Raw genomic sequence first — 27,941 nt, 5'->3', positions numbered from 1 at the left:
TGGATGATATGACAGGACTCTTAGAGCATCTCCAGCCGCGCCCCCAACAGCCCCCCCCCCCCCCCCCCGGCGAATTTCTAGCGCCGGTGGCCAAAAATCGGCCTAGTCGCACCCCCAGGATCTCATTTAGCGCCGGTTTGGGCGAAATACAGAACCGTCGATCCCGCCTCGAATGCAAGCGGCCGGGTGTCTCCTGGGCGCACTGGCGCAAGCGAAAAGCGGCGTGGGGCCGCTCTATCGGCGACGGAAGCCCGTTTCCCGCCGTTTTCTCCCGCTTTCCCTCCTAGGATCTCCTCTCTTCTCCATTCCTCCCGCCAAACGCTCGCCTCTTCCTACCCTTTCGCCCGACATGCCTCCGAAGAAGTACGTGATGCCGCGCGCCGTGACGGATCCCACAGCCGCCGCCACCCAGCCGAAGCAAAGGAAGCTGAGGGCGCCGCTATCCAAGCCTCCCGGCATGAGCAACGCCGAGTGGAAGGCGGATGTGTAGCGCCGGGAGGCCGTCACCGCCGACAGACGCGACAGGGCCAAGAAGGCCAGGGAGATAGCGGCACACGCTGCGGCTGCGGCTGAACAAGCGGAGGCGGCGTGCGCGGCGATGATGAATCCACCCGGTGGGCACTCGTACGCGGCCTGGAGCCAGCAAAGCGTCGGCTCTCTGGCCGGGTTCTCGTCGTCGCCGCACCCATGGAGCACGTCATCGCCGGGCTATGCCGATGGGGACGCCCATGGTGGCTTCAACACCAACATCACCTTCCCCCATCGGCGCCCTGTCCAGTGCACGCCCTCGCTCGCGTTCACTGGCATGCAGTACCCGCCGTACACGTACTCGCCGCCGGACTACGCAGCCTCACCAACGCCACCTCTTCGCCACGTCCTCTACTCGCAAGCCGCATCCTCGACGCATCTCGGCGACGTCGACGCGACGGAGGTCGACATGGAGGACATCATTGCAGCCGGCTCGGCTGCCGCCGCCGCTTCCCCGGGTTCACTACCCAGGACGACTCGATTGACCTCGGCGACATGGACGACGAGCTCGACTACGGCGAGGAAGAGCCGGAGGAGGAGGAAGAGGAGGAGGAGGAGGAACCGGCGCCGACGAGGAAAGGCAAGAAGAAGAAGAAGAAGAAGAAGAAGAAGAAGAAGAAGGCGGACAAGCCCGGCGAGCCACGCATCAAGTGGGCGTCCAAGGAAGAGGAGTGCCTCGCCGAAGCGTGGAAGGTCGTCTGCCTCGACCCGGTCACCGGCACGAACCAGAGCATCGAGACATATTGGGACCGCATCAAGGCTGAGTTCGACGAGTGGAAGCTAGCCGACCCCTACTTCAAAAGTATGCACATGAAGCTTGGGTCGAAGGCGATGGCGAACCATTGGGGGCTCATCCAAACAGCGTGCAACAAATGGCATGGGATCGTCGAGGAGGTCGCGGCTCGCCCGGAGAGCGGCACCAGCGTCGAGGATCAGGTATCGCATACTATTGCCTTCGTTGATGATCCAGCTGCCAAAAAATGAACCAAAAAAAGTGTCCAGATTTTGATGAAATTTTGACACAAGGATAACCATATGATTACTAGTATTCTGTGAAATTTTCATCAAATTTGGAGTCACCATTTGATAGATTCGTTCATTCTTCATTTTCAGCCAAAAGTTGGCCTAGAATTTGAACCGAAATACAAAGTGTCTAGAAAATTATAAATTTTTTACACAAGGACAACCATATGATGATCATTACTCTGGGAAATTTTCAACCGTTTGTGCCAAACCGATTGAAAATTTAAATTGAAAAACCAAATCAGCCCCTATTTGGCCAAAAAATGAACCGAAAAAAGTGTATGGAAAATTATGAAATTTTGACATAAGGACAACCACATGATGAGTAGTATTCTGGGAAGTTTTTAATCATTTTTTCTAAACCGGTTAAAAATTTAAATTGAAAAAGCCTGCTCTTTCAAGTCTAGCGGCTTGTTAGTGACAAGAGGAGTATGGACCCGCCCCTGTCATCCCGAGGTTGAGTACGTTCTCTTTTCCCTTAGTTTTATTGTTTTACATGTGGCATTGAATAAGGTCTATCTGACCTCTCCCTACCTTGGTGGCGTTTAATTTGTCACTGACGAGGGCATATGAGGGTAGGGGTTGTCAGAAATCCATCTGGAGCAGCAATCAATTGGTTTGGTAGTGGAATATCGGAGATTTAGCGAAAGGAGGATGATTTGAAGGTCACGGAGTTTAGGTATGGAGGCATGTCCATGGGTGCGTCGAGGGCGACGAGGCGATCAAAGACACCTTCTTGATTCCCATTTCAGCTAGCTCTACGTGTCGCCTTGCTCCATCCCCATGGCAATATGGTTGAAACCCTCCTCTCATTGCACACAACCTTCAAGGCGGAACCTAAATCGCCCACAACCTTCTGGGACGAGCAATTTGGATGCAATTCCCCATCCAGCAGGGTACCCCATCGGTCCACAGACCGGTCCAGTTATTCGTTTTCCCACAAAACGATCGCAAACCAGGCAGCGACCAAGAAGCCTACTCCAACAGTTGTGCCATATTGAAGCCGACTTCCCATGGATTCTCGTCCCTTCGTCTGGTCTGGCCGTGCCTATTTAAGTGTGGTTCAGCACCGTTCACACCGCACTGCATCACAAATGCTGAGTACGTCCACCAGATGGAACTCATGATGGAGCAGTTGCTCTGGGGTCGTGATCCGACGTGGCCTTTGCCACCACCAGCACACATGAAGGAGTCGCCCTCGCCACCGCGCTATCGAGCGCATGAACCAAGAGTCGGCATCGCCGCCTCTCTGTCACGTGAAGGCGGAGCTGGAGTCCTACACGCAACCACAGTGTCCAAATCGAACGCCATGTGAAGGACGAATTATCGTCGCCGCCGTAAAAAGCTACATTCGATCCACAAAGCCGCTACGACCTCATCGCCTAGACGACATCGCCACTACACCACGATTGGTGCAACAAGGTCGCCAAGGAGGTGTTGTCTGTGGTAGCAAAGGCCTACAACCGCCTCCTCCACTCCCCCGATGGCCATGGCGACCACGACTCCTCATCGCTGCGGGCCATTCTGTCAGTCGAGGAGAGAGCGGCCGGAGAGGCGGGAGCGACACAACGTGGTGCGTCGCTCCGCGTTCACCAAGTCCGACGAGGCACCGCCTTAGTTCTGCGTGGAGCCCGGCCTCGCTAAGGCCTGGGTCCGTGACCCGTCACTCACCATTGTGGAGGCGGAAGTGAAGCGGCTCCTCCGTGAGCACCAGATGGCGGCCAGACAGGACTGCCCCTTCCCTGCCCTTCCGTCATTGGAAGGGCTACTCCAACGACGACGATGACACGGACGGCGACGGAGGTGCGGCAGGTCAGGGCAGCACATGTATGCACAAGAATCGCATTGCACAATACGATACAATGGAATTCTATTTTTTAGCAAAAAAAATCATTTCACAATGTATGCAAAAAATAATAAATAGATCAAGTTACCACTGGCTCTTTTCTGTTTGGTTGTGTATATAACATAGAAAAAATATGCCTTTTCCAAACTAAGTTTCCCGTATTTTATTGGGAGCTAATTATTTTAGCATCTGGCGCTCATATTTTCCATCTACCGCCAAGAAATAGCGCGCCAGCGCTCTTATTATTGAGAAAAAAGATCCCCGTAATATACTCTGCCACGCCGCCCTCTCTCCACTTCTCCTCGCCCACACCACCATCTCTCCACTTCTCTTCTTCCACCTCCTAATCCATCCCAATCCATCTAATGGGATCCCTCCAATCCGTTCGCTGATGTGCATCGCCTCAATCACATGAACGGGGATCAATTGGCTTGGTGGGCGGACTGACGGAGACTCGGCGGGCGGGCGGTCGGGCGATTGGAGGCCGTGGAGGTCGGGACAGAGACCCGCCGCCGTGTGCGTTAGGGCCAACGGCGACGATTGGGCGGGAAGGTCGCAGGAATCGTCTGCTGCAACACGAGCAAGTTCGTCTCCAATCTATAGGTGGATTAAGCAGAGCAAGCACGAGTACAGCCATCCGGCCTACGGTAGCTGCGCCCCAGGTTCGTATTGGTCCTCACCATTGTGATGTGCTCTCTCAACTCTTGGTGCAGAAATTACTGAGATTCATTGATCTTTAGATTGATTACTTGTGGCTTAATCGGTGTGAAGGTTTGCTGTCCGGTTGTGCAACCTGCAGGAGCTCTGCTCCATGGTAGGAGGAGAGTAACTAGTAACACCCATTAAGCCACATCACGCATAGATACTAGTAGCACAAATATCCAAAAACTATGTTGGCAGAACCATTTGGGAAGAGTCCCATCCCAATTGTTTTTTTGTAAACTGTTTGGGTGAGCAGCTGTTTTAGTTTTGTAGTCTGTACTAGTGAAACCACTTAACTGTTGATTGTTCTTTCAGGTTGTTCATGTGCTGCTTTGCATTAACTTAACTTTTAGGCAGAATTAGATCTCATTGCATGCTTGATATTGGCGAAGTATCTAGTGAAAATAGGTATTCAGTGAAAATATGAAAATTCCTACGTGGACCCTCAGATCTGTAATGAACGCCACCGATTAAAGGTGGGATCCTTAACCATCCACTTAAGCGCAATTAGCAGATAATCCTCTATTCTCTAAGTGATTAGACAAAATCATCTTGGAATTCCCCAACTCCGACCTAAGTCTCCCCCGTCCCATGGCCTGCTGCCACAGGGAACCCCGAGACTTCCCGCAGCGACGAGGCCCGAGGCAAGGCGGCCACAACCTCTGTTATCTGAAGAATAGTACCTCAATTATCTAGTTGTCTGAAGAAACGTTCAGCACAACCTCTGTTCTCTGAAGAATTGTACAAATGCTGAAGCTTTTGCACTGAGATTTATTGTTCTGTTAGTGCTACAGCTATTCAACTCCCGTGTAGTTTTTGATGGTGATGAATTTACTGGAAAACCTGAAGCATCTCGCTGTAGATTCTGTCATGACCTCAAGAGACAACAATGCACTGTGTAGCCGGTTTCCTAATTGTATCTTCCATCTCTTGTTACAGGAAGTAACATAGTGCACTGATTTAGCTGTGCTAACTCGGTCATTGGGGCTTTGTAGTGTTTTGCTGAGGCTTGACCCTCTGTTTATTTCTAATCTTGCTAGAATCTTAACCTACGTGCAAGGACTTATCCAAATTTTTATCAATGATGACGATGACATCTCTTCCTATTAAATTGCAGAATGCCCATGCTGAAAATAATCTTGCAGTGCAGCAAGGTGGCCCTGAACCAAGTTTACGACTTCACCAAGTCACTAACCAGGTAAACATATGCTACATATCTAAATGACAATGATTGTACAAGAGGTTGTCTAATTTTTTATGTAAGTGCAAGGTAAATGACATTATTATGAAACACCAATCCCATTTTGGCAAGCTCGTTTCAAAAAATGCCATGACACCGCTAGCAGATCATAAGTCAGATTCAACCAAGTATTAAAAAATTGTATTGCATACAACAGCAACATGATTTGGCCCGATGGGACCAAAAGTTAGTCACACACATATCGTTGCTGCTCCAAGAGATCTCGTATTCAAAAAAACTAATTAATCAATTTTGAATTGATACATGAGTACTAATAAAACACCAAACTTGCATACATGGTCTTTTTGGTGGAAACCTTGCATAGATGTTGAGAAACACCCTGGCCCTTGAATATTATGTCAATTCTGTTTTTAGTGTATAAATTTACATGACTTGAACTTCATTTGTTTGCATGCTGCATTCTTGCAAAGTTTTCACAATAAATAATTTTCTACTCCCTCCGTCCCAAAATTCATGTCTTAGTTTTGTCTAGATACAGATGTATCAAATCACATTTTAGTATTAGATACATCCGTATCTAGACAAATCCAAGACTAGAATTTTGGGACGGAGGGAGTAATAAGACTATAATCTAATTTGAAAGCAAATTGTGCAACCGAAAGTGTGTGTGGAATAAGGCTGCATGTAACGGAACTCTTCAAAACTATAATTCTTGATTATAGTTGATCATGTGTCTCCCTTCACGTGTATTCCTATTTAATTGCAGAATGATCATGCTCAAAATAGCAATGCAACCAAGCCACATGGTCATCACCAAGTCACAAAGTAGGTACATATAGGCTAGATATCGAGATGACAATGATTATATAATGGATAGTTGGTCTAATTATTTGTGAAATTGTTTTTATTTGTGTAAAATGTAATCTTCTCAGGTTCATCAATAATTTTTTTTCATTTCTTGAAAAATAGGATAAAGTTGAAGTCGTGTTGTATTCGATGAACTTGAGAAACAAAGACAAACTCCTGGACAAAGGAACTTTAGAGAGTAAAGAGAAAACATATGTGGTTGGAGGAAACATGCTTGGAGTGCAATACGTTGCAGTTCTTGTTCGCGGATGTACATATCTAGGAGATGAGAAACTAGTTAGACCATATGAAAAATTCCAAACAGTAAGGGATGCTATGGGTTCTGTTATTGCTTGGCCTCGCTCACATGTAAGTAATCCCATTCAAGCAATGTGTATGCTTCAATCTGCACATGTGTGATATGTTATTTATCAGGAATCTTCCTTTTTTAGGTAAAAATAGTTAAGCCAACCCCTCTAGCACAACAACAGAGCATTGGTAATGATATATTTCTTATAATTTCATCAAAGAATCTCTTATCTTGCACTTCTCTATAAACATGTGTTCATGTAAATGTTGTTATTTCTCCCCTTCAGGGTGGTGAGGATTTGAAAAGTGAGTGCATTAAAGGAGCTAGGAGTGGCTGGGTAGCATTTGAAAATGGCATTAAAGGAGCTAGGAGTGGCTGGGGAGCATTTGAAAAGGGAGTGCACTGGAGGAGTCCGGAGTAGTTGATGAATTTATCTTTGAATGAACACATATTCTAGATTATGTATAGAATTTAGCTTCATAGACAAAAATAGTTTCAGTCTATAGGATCTTTTCTTATTTATTTGCATCATCACATGTTTCATATGAATGTTACATATTATTCAGCTGTGAACTCCAAGTACTTTCAGTGGAGACATTGTTCCTGCTAATTAATGCATTGGATGTTGTTACTGAGGTTGCCTTCGTATCACAAAATTATCGGACCAATTTCCATGTGCAACATTAAGAATAATTTTTTTTTGATACGATGAAACAAATTCGAAATTAATCAAATAATATTTTTCTGCAGGTAATCAAATAATATTTGAAGTAAAATATTTCATTTGTATAAATATTCTTCTGTATATTTAGAGACGAGTATAAGAGACGAATGAAACGTGTCTATGAGTAGAGACGTAATATGAGCATGCCTAACATAATGTCTCTACATGTACACACGATTTTTGAGTATGCCTAACACAACGTCTCTACATGTACACACGATTTTTGAGCATGCCTAACACAACGTCTTTACATAGACACGATTTTGAACGTCCCTAGAAAGCGTCTCATTCCATGTAAGACACGCTTGCCTAGCGTGTCTATTTATTTGAGACGGTCCATGTGAAGACGCTCCAAGGATACTTAAACGGCTCTATAGTTGGCTAGAGATGAAATAAGACGTCACTAGGTATGAAATTGGATGTGTCTACTGACTGTTTTTGTTGACAATAGTGTAACATCCCAAATTTCCAATCCGAAATGTTATACACTAGATCATCAATGCATATCATATTTTATTGCTTTTGGGCCTGATCTAGAAATTCTACGCAACTCAAGGACCCACGGAGAGAGTTGGAGATTTCGTTATTTTCATATTTGAGTTTTCTCAAATTTTGAAAATAGGATCATTTGATTTTATTTATTTTTGTCTTCAATTATTTCTATTATAAAATAAATGAGAGGGAATAAAATGACTTCCCAAAATTTAGAAATATTGAGGATTTAATAATAAAATTAAATAAGATTTTATTTTGGAGTTTTTCGTGGTTTTATTTGAATTTAGGAAAAAATGCACGTTTTTAAAAAACTGCATTTAGGGCCAAGAAAATGTTCATCCTGTTCTAAATATTTTATTTAGACGGTGAAAATTTGTTTTGGCATTTTTAGATCTTTATTTATTTTTTCTAGAATTTTTTTTCTTAGTTCGGCGAAATTATTTAAAAAAAACCCGCGCGCCCGACTGGGCCGAAGGCCCAGCCGAGCCGGCCCAGCCGCCGCCGCCTCCCGCAAGCCGGATCGGGACCGAAGTCCCGATCGCCGCTGCCGCCGCCGCCATGTCCGGGAGGGACTCACCTCCCGAGGGCGCCCCCTTTTTATAGCCACCGCCGCCGACGCCCTCTCCTCATCCCGCCCCGCCCCGCAGCCCGCCCCGCCGCCTTGCGCCTTGCCGCCGCAGCCGCTGCCCCGCCGCCGCAGCGTCGCCTCGCCGCCGCAGCCGCCGCCCCGCACCGCCGCCCGCCGCCCGGAGCCCCGCCGGAGCCTCGCCGGAGCTCGAGCCGAGGTAGCCGCCCGCCACCCCGGTTTTTCTGAGAAAAACCGATCCGGTTTTTTAGAAAAACCCTAGTTTTCATTTTTTTTAAATAGATCGGTTTTACCGGTTTATTTATTTAGCGAGCGTTCGCTCGCTCGTTCGTTATAACGAACGCGTTCTTCGTTTAGTTCCAGATAACGAACGTTCGTTTGTTAATCTGTTCGTCGTTTTTTCTTTTCTCGGATTTTCCGCGATTATTTCTGATCGTGATTTCTGATCCGATTTTCGTTCTAGTATAACTTTTCGCTCGTTTATCGGAATCAGGCGATTCAAGCGCCTGGAGTTTCGTCTCGAAACCCTCTTTCTGTTTAACCAACTCAAACAAGTTTTAGCCTCTGTAAAATTTTGACCTAGATCCAGATTAGTAATCGAAGCTTGTTTCTTTTGCCGTTTGACTTTTGTTGCTTCGTTCGATTTGATTCTTTTTGCAAACCGGAGTTCTTAAGTTGAACTATCTGGTTAGATCTCTTATTTGAGTTTTACCTGTGCATTAGATTAGTACTTATTGTATGCTTGTTTGTTTGCGATAGAGTACCCGGAGTGCGCCGCTTGCTACTTCGAATCTCTAGGTTTCACGGATCATCAACAAGGCAAGTAACACTTTGATCATACCTCCTACTACCATGTTTTTATTGCATTAGATCAATCCTCAAACATTGCATGATTAGGATCTAATTAAATTGTGGGTTTTGGGAAGTAGATGAGGTAGTACCTATTACTTGTTTTATTATCAAACCCTGGGAGTTACTTCTACGTTTGCTTATAATGCTATGCTATGCTAGTAGACGTGGATTGGGTGAGTGTATCCATGACAGATGTGAGATTGTTAAATTAATGGTTTATCTAAGGTGGCAACTTAAACACACATCTGGGTGGATTGAGGCACCTGGGTATTCCAGCGATTGCCTGTTTTTTTTCTTTTGGACCGCCACCTAGGCTCAAAGGGATCCTGAGATTATTCATACTAGAAACTTCCGTGTGCAACCACAAGCTACTATGAGCTCTAGCATAGTTGACTAAGTCGTGCGAACTCTTACAGTGGTAGACTAGCAGATGTAGGGGATGTAGGTTGGTACGGTCTACCCGATCGTAAGGTGCTAGCGCTTCTGAAAGACTATGTCTCGGTCATCCGTTTCTCAAACATCATGTAGTGCAAGAACCCCAACGGAGGAGATCGAGTCTTGTGGGCAAAAGTGCGCAAACCTCTGCAGAGTGTATAAACTAATCATGGTTAGCCGTGTCCCCGTTTATGGACATCTTGAGTATCTAGAACTTGGATTATCATGTGAATCTCATCATGTTACTCTAATTAATTTTGTTGGGTTTTAATGATGATGCTTAATTGGGATTGAGAGGGTGTCTACACTCTCAATGTTTAACAACTATCATGATAGTTAAAAAAATGTATTCCTTTGCAGTAGGGAAAATTTGGCTTTACGCAACATTGTAACCATAGAGCTTTCCACCAGCCAAATATGCATGTAGTATAGTATATTTCTTTCATTGCTCTCTATGCATTATTTTGCCAGCATATTCCATGTGCTGACCCATTTCGGGCTGCAACGTTCATGTTGCAGACTTTTCAGACGACGAGTAAGGTGCCTTAGGTCGTGGTTCTATACTCAGTGATGCCGTTGGAGTTGATGGACTCACTTATCTTCCAAGCCTTCCGCTGTTATCATTATTAGGTGGCCTTAAGCCATATTTATTGTAATAAGTTCTCTTTTGAGACACTCGTTGTAATAAGTGTGTGATTGCTACTCTGTTATAAATCCTTCAAGTACTGTGCGGTGTCAGCATTACTGATCCAGGGATGACACTGGAGCACAGAGATCAGACCGTTTGAGGTCTGGTCGCTACAAGATGGTATCAGAGCACACACTGACTGTAGGACACGACCACTAAGCTAAAGCCCTAGATCACTACTCACTCTTCCCATTCTGACTCCTCATCTTTTCTACTCTTTTAGGATGGTGGATGCAAGGAACAAGTTTACCCAACCGGATGAAGATACACCCTTTGGATGTCACTTGAAGGAAGTCACCAAGTACCTGAACATTCGAGTACCAAGCTTCACCGAAACCTACAACGCCACTTTACCTGCAGAGGAGCGCTGGATGATTCAAGTTCAAGTTCCAGGAAGAACGTTCATGCCAGTCACTGAGCCCATAGAGTTTTCCTTTGATGCCCCAACCTGGAGTCTAGGAAAGAGTATGGCAGCTCACATTGCCATGGGACGTATTGGAGAAGTTTACCGCAAGGATCTCAAGGATACTATCTACCAGATTTGTGGGTGCCGAGATGAGCACTAGGAGATGGTTAGTACCAAGAAGGATAGATCAATCGCAGCTTTTATCCAGGAGTTAAACCAGCACATTCGACGTCAGGAGAACCAGATGTGCGCAGACATGATAGATCTGAAGAATGCAAGGACAAGAATCACGGAGCTGGAGGAAGAACTCAAGGCTACACGTGAAGATTATGAAGAGGAAATCGAAGTACTAGTGGATAAGATGCCGACCTAACAATGAAGATCGGAATATTTATGGGAGACCCTACTGTTGGAAATATGCCCTAGAGGCAATAATAAATGGTTATTATTGTATTTCCTTGTTCATGATAATTGTCTATTGTTCATGCTATAATTGTATTAACCGGAAACTGTAATACAGGTGTGAATACATAGACCACAACATGTCCCTAGTAAGCCTCTAGTTGACCAACTCGTTGATCAATAGATGGTCATGGTTTCCTGACCATGGACATTGGATGTCATTGATAACGGGATCACATCATTAGGAGAATGATGTGATGGACAAGACCCAATCCTAAGCCTAGCACAAGATCGTATAGTTCGTCCGCTAAAGCTTTTCTAATGTCAAGTATCATTTCCTTAGACCATGAGATTGTGCAACTCCCGGATACCGTAGGAATGCTTTGGGTGTACCAAACATCACAACATAACTGGGTGGCTATAAAGGTGCACTGCGGGTATCTCCGAAAGTGTCTGTTGGGTTGGCATGAATCGAGACTGGGATTTGTCACTCCGTGTAAACGGAGAGGTATCTCTGGGCCCACTCGGTAGGACATCATTATAATGTGCACAATGTGACCAAGGAGTTGATCACGGGATGATGTGTTATGGAACGAGTAAAGAGACTTGCCGGTAACGAGATTGAACGAGGTATCGGGATACCGACGATCGAATCTCGGGCAAGTATCGTACCGATAGACAAAGGGAATTGAATACGGGATTGATTGAATCCTCGACATTATGGTTCATCCGATGAGATCATCGTGGAGCATGTGGGAGCCAACATGGGTATCCAGATCCTGCTGTTGGTTATTGACCGGAGAGTTGTCTCGGTCATGTCTACATGTCTCCCGAACCCGTAGGGTCTACACACTTAAGGTTCGGTGACGCTAGAGTTGTAGAGATATTAGTATGCGGTTAACCGAAAGTTGTTCGGAGTCCCGGATGAGATCCCGGACGTCACGAGGAGTTCCAGAATGGTCCGGAGGTAAAGATTTATATATAGGAAGTCCAGTTTCGGCCACCGGGAGAGTTTCAGGAGTCATCGGTATTGTACTGGGACCACCGGAAGGGTCCCGGGGGTCCACCGGGTGGGGCCACCTATCCCGGAGGGCCCCATGGGCTGAAGGGGCGTGGGAACCAGCCCCTGGTGGGCTGGTGCGCCCCCCTTTGGGCCTCCCATGCGCCTAGGGTTGGGAACCCTATGGGGTGGGGGCGCCTCCACTTGGCTTGGTAGGCCAAGCCACCCCTAGGGCTGCCGCTCCCTCCCTAGATGGGATCTACAAGGGCCCGGCGCCCCCCTAGGCCCCTATATATAGTGGAGGGGAGGGAGGGCGGCCGCACCTGAAGCCCTGGCGCCTCCCTCCCTCCCGTGACACCTCTTCCTCCCTGCTTGTGCTTGGCGAAGCCCTGCCGGGATCCCGCTACTTCCACCACCACGCCGTCGTGCTGCTGGATCTCCATCAACCTCTCCTTCCCTTGCTGGATCAAGAAGGAGGAGACGTCTCTCCCAACCGTATGTGTGTTGAACGCGGAGGTGCCGTCCGTTCGGCGCTAGGATCATCGGTGATTTGGATGACGACGAGTACGACTCCATTAACCCCGTTCACTTGAACGCTTCCGCTTAGTGATCTTCAAGGGTATGAAGATACACTCCCTCTCTCTCGTTGCTAGTTTACTCCATAGATTGATCTTGGTGATGCGTAGAAATTTTTGAATTATTGCTACGTTCCCCAACAGTGGCATCATGAGCTAGGTCTATGTGTAGATTCTATGCACGAGTAAAACACAAAGTAGTTCTGGGCGATGATTTGTTCAATTTGGTTGCCGTTACTAGTCTTATCTTGATTCGGCGGCATTGTGGGATGAAGCATCCCGGACCGACCTTACACGTACGCTTACGTGAGACTTGTTCCACCGACTGACATGCACTTGATGCATAAGGTGGCTGGCGGGTGTCTGTCTCTCCCACTTTAGTCGGATCGGATTCGATGAAAAGGGTCCTTATGAAGGGTAAATAGCAATTGGCATATCACCGTTGTGGTTTTGCGTAGGTAAGAAACGTTCTTGCTAGAAACCCATAGCAGCCATGTAAAACATGCAACAACAATTAGAGAACGTCTAACTTGTTTTTGCAGGGTATGCTATGTGATGTGATATGGCCAAAAGGATGTGATGAATGATATATTTGATGTATGAGATTGATCATGTTCTTGTAATAGGAATCACGACTTGCATGTCGATGAGTATGACAACCGGCAGGAGCCATAGGAGTTGTCTTAATTTATTTATGACCCGCATGTCAATGAAAACGCCATGTAATTACTTTACCGCTAACCGTTAGCCATAGTAGTAGAAGTAATAGTTGGCAAGGCAACTTCATGAAGAAACGATGATGGAGATCATGGTGTCATGTCGGTGACGAAGGTGATCATGCCGCGCCTCGAAGATGGAGATCAAAAGGCGCAAGATGATATTGGCCATATCATGTCACTTTATGATTTGCATGTGATGTTTGTCATGTTTACATCTTATTTGCTTAGAACCACGGTAGCATAAATAAGATGATCCCTTGCTGAAATTTCAAGAAAAGTGTTCCCCCTAACTATGCACCGTTGCGAAGGTTCCTTGTTTCGAAGCACCACGTGATGATCGGGTGTGATAGATTCTAACGTTCGCATACAACGGGTGTAAGCCAGATTTACACATGCGAAACACTTAGGTTGACTTGACGAGCCTAGCATGTATAGACATGGCCTCGGAACACGGAAGACCGAAAGGTCGAACATGAGTCGTATAGAAGATACGATCAACATGAAGATGTTCACCAATGATGACTAGTCCGTCTCACGTGATGATCGGACACGGACTAGTTGACTCGGATCATGTATCACTTAGATAACTAGAGGGATGCCTATCTAAGTGGGAGTTCATTGAATAATTTGATTAGATGAACTTAATTATCATGAACATAGTCAAAAGGTCTTTGCAAATTATGTTGTAGCTCACGCTTTGGTTCTACCGTTTTAGATATGTTCCTAGAGAAAATTTAGTTGAAAGTTGTTAGTAGCAATTATGCGGACTGGGTCCGTAAACTGAGGATTGTCCTCATTGCTGCGTAGAAGGATTATGTCCTTAATGCATCGCTCAGTGAGCTGAACCTCGAGCGTCGGTTGTGGATGTTGCGAACATCTGACAATACATGTTTTGATGACTACATGATAGTTCAGTGCGTAATGCTAAATGGTTTAGAATTGAGGCACCAAAGACGTTTTTTGAAACATCGCAGAACATATGAGATGTTCCAAGGACTGAAATTGGGATTTCAGGCTAGTGCCCACGTCAAGAGGTATGAGACCTCTGACAAGTTTCCTAAGCCTGCAAACTAAGGAGAAAAGCTCAATCGTTGAGCATGTGCTCAGATTGTATGAGTACTACAATCGCTTGAATCGAGTGGGAGTTGATCTTCCAGACAAGATAGTGATGGTTCTCCAAAGTCACTGCCACTAAGCTACTAGAGATTTGTGATGAACTATAACATATCAGGGATAGATATGATGATCCTTGAGCTATTCGCGACACCGCGAAAGTAGAAATCAAATAGGAGCATCAATTGTTGATGGTTAGTAAAACCACTAGTTTCAAGAAGGGCAAGGGAAAGGAAGGGATACTTCATGAGACGGCAAATCAGTTGTTGTTCTAGTGAAGAAACCCAAGGTTGAACCAAACCCGAGACTAAGTGCTTCTGTAATGAGGGGAACGGTCACTAAAGCAGAACCACCCTAGATACTTGGTAGATGAGAAGGCTGGCAAGGTTGACAAAAGTATGTATTGGACATATATATTAAATGTGTACTTTACTAGTACTCCTAGTAGCAGCAGGGTATTAGATACCGGTTCGGTTGCTAAGTGTTAGTAACTCGAAATAAAAGGCTACAGAATAAATGGAGACTAGCTGAAGGTGAGATGACGATATGTGTTGGAAGTGTTTCCAAGGTTGATATGATCAAGTATCGCATGCTCCCTCTACCATCGAGATTAGTGTTAAACCTAAATAATTGTTATTTGGTTTTTGCGTTGAGCATAGACATGATTGGATTATGTTTATCGCAATACGGTTATTCATTTAAAGAGAATAATGGTTACTCTGTTTATTTGAATAATACCTTCAATGGTCTTGCACCTAAAATGAATGGTTCATTGAATCTCGATCGTAGTTCTACACATGTTCATGCCAAAAGATATAAGATAGTAATGATAGTACCACATACTTGTGGCACTGCCATTTGAGTCATATTGGTATAAAACGCATGAAGAAGCTCCATGTTGATGGATCTTTGGACTCACTCGTCTTGAAAAGATTGAGACATACGAACCATGTCTATTGGTAGATATGCATGAAGAAACTCCATGTAGATGGATCGCTTGGACTCACTTGATTTTGAATCACTTGAGACATGCAAATCATACCACATGGGCAAGATGACTGAAAGGCCTCATTTTCAGTAAGATGGAACAAGAAAGCAACTTGTTGGAAGTAATACATTTTGATGTGTGCAGTCCAATGAGTGCTGAGGCACGCAGTGGATATCGTTATGTTCTTACTTCACAGATGATTTGAGTAGATGTTGAGTATATTTACTTGATGAAACACAAGTCTGAATTATTGAAAGGTTTAAGTAATTTCAGAGTGAAGTTGAAGATCGTTGTGACAAGATGATAAAATGTCTATGATATGATCATAGAGATGAATATCTGAGTTACGAGTTTGGCACACAATTAAGACATTGTGGAAATTGTTTCACAACTAATACCGCCTGGACCACCATAGTGTGATGGTGTGTCTGAACATCATAACTGCACCCTATTGGATATGGTGCATACCATGATGTCTCTTATCGAATTACCACTATCGTTTATGGGTTAGGCATTAGAGACAACCGCATTCACTTTAAATAAGGCACCACACAATTCCGTTGAGACGACACCGTATGAACTATGGTTTAGAGAAACCTAAGCTGTCGTTTCTTAAAAGTTTGGGGCTGCGACGCTTATGTGAAAAAGTTTCAGGCTGATAAGCTCGAACCCAAAGCGGATAAATGCATCTTAATAGAATACCCAAAAAAATAGTTGGGTATACCTCCTATTTCAGATCCGGAAGCAAAAGTGATTGTTTCTAGAAACGGGTGCTTTCCCGAGGAAAAGTTTCTCTCGAAAGAATTGAGTGGGAGGATGGTGGAGACTTGATGAGGTTATTGAACCGTCACTTCAACTAGTGTGTAGCAGGGCACATGAAGTTGTTCCTGTGGCACCTACACCAATTGAAGTGGAAGCTTATGATAGTGATCATGAAACTTCGGATCAAGTCACTACTAAACCTCATAGGTCGACAAGGATGTGTACTACATCAGAGTGGTACGTAATCCTGTCTTGGAAGTCATGTTGCTAGACAACAATGAACCTACGAGCTATGGCGAAGCGATGGTGGGCCCGAATTCCGACGAATGGCTCGAGGCCATAAAATCCGAGAGAGGATCCATGTATAAAACAAAGTATAGACTTTGAAAAGAGCTACTTGATGGTCGTAAGGCTGTTGGGTGCAGATGGATTTTAAAAGGAAGACAAACAATGATGGTAAGTGTCACCATTAAGAAAGCTCGACTTGTCATTAAGATGTTTCCCGACAAGTTCAAGGAGTTGACTACGATGAGACTTTCTCACTCATAGCGATGCTAAGAGTTTGTTGGAATTATGTTAGCAGTTACTGCATTATTTATGAAATCTTGCAGATAGGATGTCAAAAACATTGTTTCCTCGATGTTTTTCTTGAGGAAAGGTTGTATGTGATACAACCAGAAGGTTTTGTCAATCCTGAAAGATTCTAACAAGTATGCAAAGCTCCAACAATCCTTCTAAGGACTGGAGTAAGCATCTTGGAATTGGAATGTACGCTTTGATGAGATGACCAAAGATTTTGGGTTTATACAAAGTTTATGAGAAACTTGTATTTCCAAAGAAGTGAGTGGGAGCACTATAGAATTTTTGATGAGTATATGTTGTTAACATATTGTTGATAAAAAATGATGTAGAATTTATGGAAAGCATGCACGGTTATTTGAAAAGTGTTTTTCAATGGAAAACCTGGATTAAGCTACTTGAACATTGAGCATCAAGATCTATAAGGATAGATCAAAATCGCTTAATAGTACTTTCAAACGAAAACATACCATGACAAGATTTTGAAGGAGTTCAAAAATAGATCGGCAAAGAAGGAGTTCTTGGCTGTGTTATAAGGTATGAGTGTTGAGTAAGACTCAAGACCTGACAACGGCATAATAGAGAGAAAGGACGAAGGTCGTCCCCTATGCTTTAGGCGTAGGCTCTACAGTATGCTATGCTGTGTACCGCACCTGAAGTGTGCCTTGCCATGAGTCAGTCAAGGGGTACAAGAGTGATCCAGGAATGGATCACACGACAGCGGTCGAACTTATCCTTAGTAACTAGTGGACTAAGGAATTTTCTCGATTATGGAGGTGGTAAAAGAGTTCGTCGTAAAGGGTTACGTCGATGCAAACTTTGACACTAATCCGGATGACTCTGAGGAGTAAACCGGATTCGTATAGTAGAGAAGTTATTTGGAATAGCTCCAAGTAGCGTGTGGTAGCTGCATCTACAAGATGACATAGAGATTTGTAAAGCACACATGGATCTGAAAGGTTCAGACCCATTGACTGATAAACCTCTCTCACAAGCAAGATATGAACACACCCCATGGGTGTTGGATTCACTACAATCACATAGTGATGTGAACTAGATTATTGACTCTAGTGCAAGTGGGAGACTGTTGGAAATATGCCCTAGAGGCAATAATAAAATGGTTATTATTGTATTTCCTTGTTCATGATAATTGTCTATTGTTCATGCTATAATTGTATTAACCGGAAACCGTAATACATGTGTGAATACATAGACCACAACATGTCCCTAGTAAGCCTCTAGTTGACTAGCTCGTTGATCAATAGATGGTCATGGTTTCCTGACCATGGACATTGGATGTCATTGATAACGGGATCACATCATTAGGAGAATGATGTGATGGATAAGACCCAATCCTAAGCCTAGCACAAGATCGTATAGTTCGTCTGCTAAAGCTTTTCTAATGTCAAGTATCATTTCCTTAGGCCATGAGATTGTGCAACTCCCGGATATCGTAGGAATGCTTTGGGTGTACCAAACGTCACAATGTAACTGGGTGGCTATAAAGGTGCACTGCGGGTATCTCCGAAAGTGTCTGTTGGGTTGGCACAAATCGAGACTGGGATTTGTCACTCCGTGTAAACGAAGAGGTATCTCTGGGCCCACTCGGTAGGACATCATTATAATGTGCACAATGTGACCAAGGAGTTGATCACGGGATGATGTGTTACGGAACGAGTAAAGAGACTTGCCGGTAACGAGATTGAACGAGGTATCGGGATACCGACGATCGAATCTCGGGAAAGTATCGTACCGATAGAGAAAGGGAATTGAATACGGGATTGATTGAATCCTCGACATCGTGGTTCATCCGATGAGATCATCGTGGAGCATGTGGGAGACAACATGGGTATCCAGATCCCGCTATTGGTTATTGACCGGAGAGTTGTCTCGGTCATGTCTACATGTCTCCCGAACCCGTAGGGTCTACACACTTAAGGTTCAGTGACGCTAGAGTTGTAGAGATATTAGTATGCGGTTAACCGAAAGTTTTTCGGAGTCCCGAATGAGATCCCGGATGTCATGAGGAGTTCCGGAATGGTCCGGAGGTAAACATTTATATATAGGAAGTCCAGTTTCGGCCACCGGGAGAGTTTCGGGAGTCATCGGTATTGTACCGAGACCACCGGAAGGGTCCCGGGGGTCCACCGGGTGGGGCCACCTATCCCAGAGGGCCCCATGGGCTGAAGGGGTGTGGGAACCAGCCCCTGGTGGGTTGGTACGCCCCCCTTTGGGCCTCCCATGCACCTAGGGTTGGAAACCCTAAGGGATGGGGGCGCCTCCACTTGGCTTGGAGGCCAAGCCACCCCTATGGCTGCCGCCCCCTCCCTAAATGGGATCTACAAGGGGCCGGTGCCCCCTAGGCCCCTATATATAGTGGAGGGGAGGGAGGGAAGCCGCACCTGAAGCCCTGGCGCCTCCCTCCCTCCCGTGACACCTCTTCCTCCCCGCTTGTGCTTGGCGAAGCCCTGCCGGGATCCCGCTACTTCCACCACCACGCTGTCGTGCTGCTGGATCTCCAGCAACCTCTCTGTCGGTGTCAAAACCGGCGGATCTTGGGTAGGGGGTCCCGAACTGTGCGTCTAAGCCGGATGGTAACAGGAGGCAAGGGACACGAAGTTTTACCTAGGTTCGGGCCCTCTCGATGGAGGTAAAACCCTACGTCCTGCTTGATTAATATTGATGATATGGGTAGTACAAGAGTAGATCTACCACGAGATCGAGGAGGCTAAACCCTAGAACCTAGCCTATGGTATGATTGTTGATGTGCACGTTGTCCTATGGACTAAAAACCCTCCGGTTTATATAGACACCAGAGAGGGTTAGGGTTACACAAAGTCGGTTACAATGGTAGGAGATCTTCATATCCGTATCGCCAAGCTTGCCTTCCACGCCAAGGAAAGTCCCTTCCGGACATAGGACGGAGTCTTCAATCTTGTATCTTCATAGTCCAGGAGTCTAGCTGAAGGTATAGTCCGGCTATCCGAACCCCCTAATCCAGGATTCCCTCAGTAGCCCCTGAACCAGGGTTCAATGATGACGAGTCCGGCGCGCAGATTGTCTTCGGCATTGCAAGGCGGGTTCCTCCTCCAAGTACTTCATAGAAGGTTTTGAACACGAAGATAGTGTCCGGCTCTGCAAAATAAGTTTCCACATATTGCCATAGAGAGAATAATATTTACACCAATCTAATCCGCTGACGTATTCCGTAGCGTGTCACACCACGGCCAAGCCTTTATCCGAGTCGTTTTATTATCCCACCTCAGCGCGTTATGCGAGGCGGTTTCCTTGGCACGTCTTGTTAAAGCAGAGATCGTGTCCCCTTATCCCGGGATTCTCATCAATACGGGCGTGGGTAACCCAACCGCTTCTAGGACTCCTAGATTATAGGCAAGTCCAAGCGGACACGGAGAGGACGCTTGATATTCACCCTCTTTATAAAGGGGACAAGGCTTTTATTTTTCCCTCCGGTGCTCAATCGAATCCTTCCCCCACCTCAAGCCCAAACGCCCGAAGTTCAGGTCAGGTGCTCCGAACCTCCAGTCATGTCCAGATCTAGCCTTCAAGGCCGATGGATGCCTTCCTCCGTCACGGAAGAAGACATCAAGAAGTTGAGGGAGGCCAGATATCTGACCGCCGAGATTTTGCATCGGCTGCCTCCCCAAGGGCAGGCCGTTCCCACCCCCGAACCCAACAAGAACGTCGTGTTCGTCTCCCACTTCCTCCGAGTTCTAGGCCTTGCTTTGGATCCGTTCATCAGGGGTCTGATGTTTTATTACGGGCTAGACTTCCATGATCTAGCTCCAGACTCTTTTCTTCATATCACGACATTCATTGTCGTGTGCGAGGCCTTCCTCCGGGTCACCCCTCACTTTGGCCTCTGGCTCAAGACCTTTGAAGTGAAGCCAAAGATGATCGAGGGGCAACATGCAGCGTGTGGAGGTGCCTCAATACGCAAGATGACGGGAGCTCCGTGGCCCAAAGGTTCCATCCCAGAGGTGTCTGAATTGTGGCAACAGGAGTGGTTCTACATCACAGCTCCTAGAAGTGCCAAGTGGGCGGCCGCCCCTGTTTTCCGCTCGGGCCCTCCATCACAACTGATGTCATGGATCAGCAGAGGTCTGAGCTGGGGGCCAGCCAAGGATGCGCCTATACTGCAAAGCCGCATTCGATATCTCTTCAATGGAGATTTCAGTTTGGTCGCGTAATACAAGTTATGCTGGTTTGTCAAGTCCAGCCTTGCAAATGCCGGCCTCTTCGCCTATGGGAGTTCAATCCCGAGGGACCGCGCGTCATTCAAAATTTTCTCGGCCTGACGCACGAGGAGATGTACAAGTCATTCTTCGGACCTCAGGTGGAGTGTCCGGAAATCTCCGAGGACGTGGGCCTGAGTAGTAACCGCGTCACCGAACAGGTAGGGCATCTTCCAGCCGAACATACTATCTCTCCTTTGTTACGAAGTTATTTCTGAGAGTTTGCTTTTTGACCAGGACTGGGTAACAAAGGCGAAGTTGATTCGGTGTTCGGCCCCCCTCCCTGAGGGTTTGGAAAATCCGGTATTGGAAAAGATGCTCCAGACCGCACCTTTCCCGGAGCCCTTGAAGGAAGATAATGTGGAGGATAATGCGGGCGGACGCGGGCCCCCAACGCTGCCCATTCTAGCCGAGGGAGCGAGCGTCTCCATGAGGGAAGGCGGCTAGAAGAGGAAAAGAACTGCGCCCGGGGATTCGGAAGCCGAAGCTTCCAAACGGGAGAAGAAGTCTCCCACAGAGGGTCCTACTTTGGGGGGCGCAGTTGCCGCACAAAGTCCGCGGGGGGATCAATTCTCCCGCGAGTCGTAAGTGACCCGAAATACTTTAATAGTACAGATATGCCATATTTTTCTTCTGAGAAGATAACCACCACATATATTTTCGTAGTTCGGGCCTTAGCCCCTCTCAAATGAGCTCATCTTCGGGGGATCTTCTTCCAGAGGTGATGGAGAGCGAAACGCCTCCTCTGGACTCCTCCGCTCCGGAAGCGGGCGACCCTAAAGTGTCGTCGCGGAGGGCCTCTCTAAGTCTGGTGAGGCCAGAAGATAATCCCATTGACCCCCGAAGCTCCCAATGTCCGGCTCCCGGAGAGAGCAGACAAAAGAGTCCGGCCCCGTCTAGTGTGCGATCGGATGTTCTGAGGGAGTTGGTGGGGCGAGCGGCCATCTCAGATGAACACCGTGTGTACTGATGAATACAGTGATGGAGAGAATATCGTCCGCTGAAAGCGGATTGCATGAAGCTTTTATGAGTCTACTGACAGGCTTTGAGGTACGTACAAGAATGTATGATAGTCCTGCACATGCTAGGTGTGCCCTGTGTAGATAGTAGCCCCTGAGACTCTGGTTGTTGTCGGAAACGACGACGAACAAAGGATCATATTCCCAGGTAATAACCATACTGCCTCTATGTGCAGGTGATGGAAGCTCCGGTGGCTAGCCGGACTAGCGAGTTTGCCCATTTAGAACGGCAGTTGGATGCAGCAGACGCCGACATCGAGCTTGTTAACAAAAGGCTTGACGAGGCACAGGGTAAGTGTCATTATCTGGTAGACGCCACAATAGTAAGAGCAGCATGATGCCAATATCTTTAATATATTGTGACTGCAGATGGAGCTGCCACTGTTGAAGCCTTGCGGGCAGAACTTGCCCGAGCCAAGGAACAAGCGAGGTTGGGCAATGCGGCTGCTGTGAAGGCGGCCGAAGAGTTGCAAGCCAAGAAGGCCGCGCATGGCGAGACCCGAGACAAGATGGCCAAGATGGCTATAGAATTAAAAGCCGCCGCCGACCGTTGCCGGGTTCTTGAAAAAGAAAACCAAGCGAAGGCATCGGACCTTGAAAAGGCTGCTGCGACAAAAAAGGATCTCCGCTCTGCTATGAGGGCAAAGAAGGAGGAGCTGCGGGAAGCCGGGGATATAGTAGCTGGGAAATCCTTTATGTTGCGGAGGAAATTCGGAGATCCACGGTATGCCCCTCTGTATCGGCTGTGGAGTTCGGAGGATGTGTATATGGATTTGGCGGCGAGCACTGCCGATGCGGCCAAGTACTTCCAGGGTCAGACAGATCATGGAGTAGACCGGCTGTTTTGGGGACAATTCCATTCTCCCGAGCGTCCACTTTCATTGACTGACCAATTAGCCGAATGGGCCGAACTAAACAGGTTGTCCGGACTCTCTATGAGGTCTTTTGTGGATCAGCTGTGGCCGGGAAGGTCAAAACCAAATAGCTATTTCAGCTTGGTGCAGTAGGTCCTTGATGTGGTGCCGCACATTGATGCGATGAGGAGGTCGGCGTGCATAGAGGGCGCACGGATGGCCTTTGCCCGTGTTAAGGCATATTGGGCGGAGATGGATGCTACCAATGTTGCAACACGGGATTCGGCTATAGGTCGAAAGGCTGCCGAGCACTACTTTGAAGAAGTTCTTGAGGGTGCCCGTTTGATAGAGACCCAGTGCTCAAAAAATATTATGTTTGAGTGATATGTAATCTCATTGTAAGCAAAATGCTTTTATAAATTTTTATAAGGCTATTTTTATACTTTTGCCTGAAAGTAATATGATGCCTCCTGGGCGGCCGTTTATGTATACATGTGTATAACCTGAAAGATTGCAGCCGTCGGCTTGAACCCTCACGCATATAATGCGGAGGTGCTCGCAAAAACACGCATTCACACTTAACCCAACGTCTTGGTCCTATTAAGGTGGTGATAGCGGAGCGAGCGAGGCAATCGGACTATAATGCTTTAGCACTTTCACTTAGCCATAGGAGTTTGACAGTGGGGCTACTAGATAGCCCCTGGTGGCTCCGCACTCTCCTGATATCGGGGTGCGTACATGCCTGGCCGGGAAACGACCCTTCGTTAAGGCGGAGGAATTCTAACATTCCCACAGGTCATCGAGTGGTTAACCAGTCTCACGCTATATCATGACAGTTAGTTTTCGGCTTTCTCTACTGAGGTGCTCGTCCGGATGAACCAGGGAACAATCGCAGTAGTTCTCCTGGTGCTACCTTAGCCGGCAAGGCGGAACGTAAGGCACCAAAACACAGGAGCCGGGCAAACCCAACATTTGACCAAAGACAATGATTCGGAGCTGATGCATATAGGACCAAACTTGCGACGCCGAATACTCCCTAAGGTATTCGGTCTTTGTGGTATAAACCGGGCCTAAATAGTGGACTTTGTAAGAAGCCCCGTGTGTCCAAGTACGTGCATTGTTCTGGCGTGGCCACATGCCAAGACGTCAGCATCCTTCTCAACGGTGGATATGTATCAACAAGAGACAGTAAAAAAGGTTTACGCAGGGTCTTAATCTAAAAAGAATCCTTGGAGCGGGTCCCTGCTGCACGTCTGCGCCTGTGTCTCCGTTGTGCCGTATCCTGGACGGGTGTAGCACAATGACTAATAGCAGCTAGGCAGTAAAGATCAGGTAGGAAGATATTGTGAAGCCAATCAGAACAAGCAGTCACTCAGTGAAGACAAAAGATAAAGCAATCATACAATGACTTCACAAGGACCAACAGTAAGTAAAGGGAAGGGAAGGATGAAACCAATGACTCGTTGAAGACAATGATTTGTTGGACCAGTTCCAGTTGCTGTGACAACTGCACGTCTGGTTAGGGAGGATGAGATTCAACTCAGAAGACCTCGTCTTCACCTTATTCCCCTTGAGCTAAGGACACCCAGTCCTCGCTCAATCACTCTGGTAAGTCTTCAAGGTAGACTTCCAAACCTTGACAGACTTTGTTCACCGGCGATCCACAATGACTCTTGGATGCTCAGAACGCGACGCCTAACCGGCTGGAGGATTCACAGTCCTCAAGTGTAATAAGTCTTCAGATCACACAGACAGGATGACTTAAGTGATGCCTAACACTCTTTGGCTCTGGGTGTTTAGGGCTTTATCCTCGCAAGGAATTCTCTCTCAAAGGCTTCGAGGTGGGTTGCTCTCAAACGACAAAAGCCGTGCACTAACTCTGAGCAGCCAACCATTTATGGTTATAGGGGGTGGGCTATTTATAGCCACTAGGCAACCCGACCTGATTTGTCCGAAATGACCCTTGGTCACTAAGGAACTGACACGTGTTCCAACGGTCAGATTTCAAACACACACGACAACTTTACTTGAGCTACAAGCAAAGCTGACTTATCCAACTCTGGACAAGATTTGCTCTCATCGTCTTCACTCGAAGACATAGGATTTTGGTTAAGCATCACTTCAGTTATTCTGACTGGTTCACTTAGACCCCACTTAACAGTACTGTGGTTCCTATGACTCAACAAAGAAGAAAAAGAACGACGAAAGAACTAAGTCTTCGCGCTCCATAGTCTTCATGCGATGTCTTCTCTTGTCATAGTCTTCAATGTGAATGTCTTCACATACCACCTTTGACTTCAATGTCTTCTTACATTTTTAGGGGTCATCTCTGGTAGGAAAATCGAATCAATGAGGGACTTCTACCTGTGTTATCTTGCAATTCTCACAAACTCATTAGTCCCTCAACCAGGTTTGTCATCAATACTCCAAAACCAACTAGGGGTGGCACTAGATGCACTTACAATCTCCCCCTTTTTGGTGATTGATGACAAACTGGTTGAAGTTTTCAACGGGGAATAAAATATGTGAAATTGTAAAAGATAGGTTATTGTCTTCATAAGTGGCAAAGGCTCCCCCTGAAGATGTGCATATAAGTAATTTGCTTTTGGTATGCAAATGCACATGGCAGGTTGTACTTGTGGAGATCCTCTTCAACTTATGATGAAAATTCATCATGCATGAAAAGTATGTGAAGATAATGACATGCATAATGAAAAATGGACGTCTGCAAAATGATCTAAGTGCAGAATTTATCGTCGCACATGCGGAATTTATCATCGCATCACAGAATAGCAAATAAGTAGAAGACGACCATCGAGTTTAAGTGTTACAACTCAAAGAACCAAATGTATCAAAACGCGAGAGTTGTAAACACTAGGCAAAATATAAAACCACTGCCCATATGGACCCGCTTGAAGACTATCAAACTCATATGCTTCTCCCCCTTTTGTCAGTAAGGACCAAAAAGGTTTGAAGACATAGAGCACCTACTCGTTCCCATGAGGAGTTGGTGAAGCAGCAGGGTCGTCGGAGTTGGTTGGCGGTGCAGATGAACTCGGTGCAGTGGTGATTCGCGCCGAAGGTGGTGAAGTAGCATTGTCTTCATCATCAATGACACGTGCATTCACTGTTGCAGCAGAGGAGGAGAACTCAGAGTCTTCAAGAGATGGAGTACGCCGTAGCAAGGTCCTTCTTGGAGGTGTTGAGTCAAACTTGAAGCGTTCAGAGAAACCATCCTCTTGTAGATCATCTTCAAAACACATAAGCGTCAGCCCTTTCCATGTAAGCCGACAAGTTTCATGGGCGACAAAGGCATTCTTGGTGGCAAGGTTGCGAATACTGTTTACGTCCACCAAGAGGCTTTGCATTTGGCGCTTCAGCCAGTCATGATGCTTATCCTTTTTATGATGAAGAGCAACCAGAAGCTCTCGGTGATTGAGAACACGGGATCACTTCTTGGGACGTTGTGCAATGGTGCTTTCAGTGGCTTCAGTGAGGGCACGATGAGGTGCACGGGTAGTACCAGCCAGAGGATAAACACGAGTGACTGCTGGGTTGCCTTCAATGTGTTGAGAGAAACTTTGCTTATCAGCATTCTGAAGACTAAGGGGCTCCTTGGCAGGCTCTGGATAGATGGCTTCAACTGACATGTCGATGTCAGGCAGAAAAATCCGATGATTGCGAGCAGAGGGCTGATAGGTGACAGCTGAGTGTAGTTTGATCAGACGCATAATCCATGGGGCGTAAAACTTCAAGCCAAAGAGATCAGATCCGGATGCAGCAAGTTGGCGGATGAAGAAGTCTTGTGCATTGAAGCTTTTGTCGTGAAGAATATGAAAGACCAAAGTCTTCATTACACCTTCCAGCTTTGCATGTGGAGAATGTCCTTTGATGGGCCAGAGAGTTCGCCTTATGATGTGATAGATAGTGCGTGGCAGATACTCAAGGTCTTCAACAAAGAACTCCTTAGGATATTCAGCATCTGGAGGCAAAGGCTTCATCATGCTAAGCATCTGACTCATGTTGGGTTCAGGCTTGTGAAAAATGCTTTCCATAGCAGCACTGTGAAGCTGACAACCAGATTCATAAAGATCTCCTGGAGTGGGCAGGCCAGTGAGCTCAATGATATCAAAGGCTTTGGCTTCGTGATGAACATTGCCTGTCATCCACTCAAGGACCCAAGTCTTCGGATCCCTGTTGTAGCCACGAATATGAAGAGTGGCATAGAATTGGATCAGCAATTCTTCGTTCCAGTGCTCCTTGTCAGTGACGAACTGCAACAAACCAGATTCTCTGAAGCAATCCAGCGCTTCTTCCAAACAGGGCAGACCAGTTATGGCTTCAATGTCAAGACGCATATGGGGAAAAATGCGACCTTGATTGTACAAGATGCATGAGTAATAACTGCACTACTGATAGCTCCAGAACTGATCAGAAGATATTCTTGCCTTTGAGTAGGGGTTCTTAGCGCTATTAAAGAAGGTGTTGTGTGCTTTGAAGCCATTGATATTGAACGATCCAGATGCAGTGCCTGTAAACCTAGGCATCCTTGGCATTGGCTTCTGAACCTGAGGCCTGCGCTCGACGTGATAGTCAAATTGGGGACCAGCAGCAGGTGGAGGAACAAGAAGAGGACATTTGACAGTGATGAGCTGACCATAGTTGTATGCTTGCTCAATAGTATGTGGCCTTGGTGGCGGAACAGGAGCAGTGGCATCAATAGAGGCGTCAGGCTGCACATCTGTTGCAGGTGCATCATTGGCTTCATTGGCCTCTGGCACAGTGTTAGGTGCAGGCTCCACAGTGTCTTCAGCCATGACCACGTCATTGGATTCAGTGGTGTTAGTGGTGGCAGCCTCAGGATTCTCAACCTCCACTTGCGGAGCTAGAGGGTCGGGCACTGACACGTTCACTTCAGGAACAGCTTCTTCAGTGATGGGGGAAGTAGGGACACGTTCTTCTGCTTGTTTTTCTTCGGCTGATGTAGCCGGATTGTCTTCAGCAACTTTAGCTTCAGACTCGGAAACGTTCACAG

General features: G+C 46.5%; 1 pseudogene; it reads left to right on the top strand.

Moving 5' to 3' along the window:
* The first annotated feature begins 41 nt into the window (after positions 1–41).
* On the top strand, positions 42–27,548 carry LOC147981130 (uncharacterized; annotated as a pseudogene).
* The last annotated feature ends 393 nt before the right edge of the window (positions 27,549–27,941 follow it).

Source organism: Triticum urartu, chromosome 3A (genome assembly GCF_056163025.1).
Source record: "Triticum urartu cultivar PI428250 chromosome 3A, HENAU_Tu73, whole genome shotgun sequence".
Lineage (NCBI taxonomy): Eukaryota > Viridiplantae > Streptophyta > Magnoliopsida > Poales > Poaceae > Triticum > Triticum urartu.
The sequence above is the reverse complement of the archived record's forward strand: the minus strand, read 5'-3'. Positions and strand labels throughout refer to the sequence as shown.